Source organism: Pteropus vampyrus, unplaced genomic scaffold, assembly GCF_000151845.1.
Source record: "Pteropus vampyrus isolate Shadow unplaced genomic scaffold, Pvam_2.0 Scaffold142, whole genome shotgun sequence".
Lineage (NCBI taxonomy): Eukaryota > Metazoa > Chordata > Mammalia > Chiroptera > Pteropodidae > Pteropus > Pteropus vampyrus.
In genome coordinates this window covers 1,566,364-1,568,419 of record NW_011888923.1, presented here as the reverse complement: position 1 = coordinate 1,568,419, position 2,056 = coordinate 1,566,364, and the positions used below count along the sequence as shown (strand labels likewise).

At 57.7% G+C, this 2,056-nt stretch overlaps 1 pseudogene; it reads right to left on the bottom strand.

Annotated features, from left to right (window-relative positions):
- Positions 1–1,629: 1,629 nt before the first annotated feature.
- Positions 1,630–1,748, bottom strand: LOC111744857 (annotated as a pseudogene).
- Positions 1,749–2,056: the final 308 nt, after the last annotated feature.

Below are 2,056 nucleotides of genomic sequence, written 5' to 3'. Positions count from 1 at the left end.
CTCTGCCTCAGAGGCCCCTGTGGGTCCCTGGACACTTCCAGATCTGGCTGGACGCCCCGTCCTGAAGCTTTCAGGACCAGGCTCGTCTCCCCTGCGACATTGCCATCCTCCGTCCGCACAGCAGTCCCCGGGGCGGGGTAAGGTGGGTGGTCTGTGGGCGGGGGCGTGGGCAGCATGCCGTGGTCCTCACTCTGCACTCACACTGCTTAGCCCACTGAAGGACGCAGTTCCCGCTGCCTGTGGCCATCCATGAGTACGTGACAGCTACCAGCCTCGGGCCACAGCTCAGGGGTATGTGACATGGACATGGAGTTCTTTCCCTTTTGATAACTAATTTAATTTCTGTTTCAGCCCTTCATTCCACCAGGGCCCAGAAACAATTGCACTTAATTCTGGGATTCCTCAGTCAACTCAGAGCCTCCCCTGACCCGTCGCTGGTTTGTCGGTGTGTGAGGGGCGGGTGGGGGTGACGGTCCTGGCCCTGAGTTATTGCTAGTTCCTCAGGTCCCTGGTTGTCGCCTCTCACGGGTCCCGCGGTCCCCATGCAAAGCCTCTCCAGGGCCGGGTCCTTCTCAGCTGCTTCTGCACCCCTCTTGGGGGGCAAGGCGCACCCGTCTCTGTGCTCTGGGGCTCAGGGCGAAGTCACTCCACTTGGGGAACAAGGCCCGGCCCCCCTCGGGAGTGCGGGCCTCTCACGTCGCACGTCACCAGGGTGGGGAGGACGTGGACCCACAGGGCTTCTGTTCTTCTGCCCCTTGTCCCCGTATCAGCCCTCGTGCGGGATGGGGGTGCCCCGGTCTGGTTAGAATTCAAGGCTACAGGGATGGGGGTGAAGAGGGACCGCTACTCACACCTGCGATGTGCTAACCTGCTGCAGGTGTGAGGGCCCGACCTGGGCGTTTTGGGGGAGACTTCTACGGTGTCTGAGGAAGGGGAGAGGGTGCGAACTGAGCACCCTGGGGAGCTTGCTCTCAATGTGCAGGGGGCGAGGGTCAGTAAACACGAGCCGCGCGGTGTCCCGGCTCATTTGTCCCTTCGCGTGTTTGTATTTACTTAAAGCTTTCGGTTTAGAAACGTTGAGTGAGGATGGAGGATACAGGAGAGCAAGTGGAGTCGGCATCCGTCTCCGCCCCCGGGGACCGCTTTGCGTCTCTCCAGGTAGCTCAGCCGTGAACTGGTGGTCATTATTGCACTACAGGAGCCGTGCACTTACCGAGTGCTCGCGATGGGCCAGGTGTCCTTCTGCGATCACGCGGATGTGAATTTATTAAGTCATGACGCCTCTGCGAGGTGCATACTACCGTGTCCTTGTTTTACGGGTGAGGAAATTAAGGCACAAAGCGTTCACGTAATTTGCCTAAGGTCAGTCCGCTGGGCAGTGCCACACACCTGAGCGGGGTGGGGTGTGTGTGCACGTGTGTGCGAGTGTCTGTGCGTGTGTGCATGTGCACGTTGATGGCCAAGACAGAGAGCAATGAGCACACGCACCAGTCACGGTTCTTGACCTAATTCCTTTCGGGAGAATAACCACACCTTTCTCTGTCTGCGTCCTTGGGGCTCGGAACACCGATCTACTGAATGAATGAATGAATGAATGAATGGATGAGAGGGGATGTTTTTATTTTTTTACGCCTACAGCACCCGGTCTTCTGAGGTGGTCTCCCATCCAAGTGCTAACCAGGCCCGACCCTGCTTAGCTTGCGAGGTCAGACGGGATCGGGCGTGTTCGGGGTGGCGTGGCCGTGGAGGATGTTTTGAATTCTAACGCAAGCACTTCTACCACTAGTGGGCAAATTGCTGTTTCTCCTGTTGATTTGTTTTCTCTCCTTTCCTGGCTCAGCCCTGAGCCTCCGCACACAGCTTCAGGGCGTCCTAGTCTTTTTCTGAAAACAGCTGTATCGAGGCATCATTGACACATGATAAACTGCACATATTTAAAATGTACAACCTGATGGGTTTGTGCATCACCATCACCAAATCAAGAGAACGGACGCGCCCAGCCCCCAGAAGTGTCTTCGAGCCCCTCGCTCCGGGGCCTCCCCGCCTCCCCTCCCAG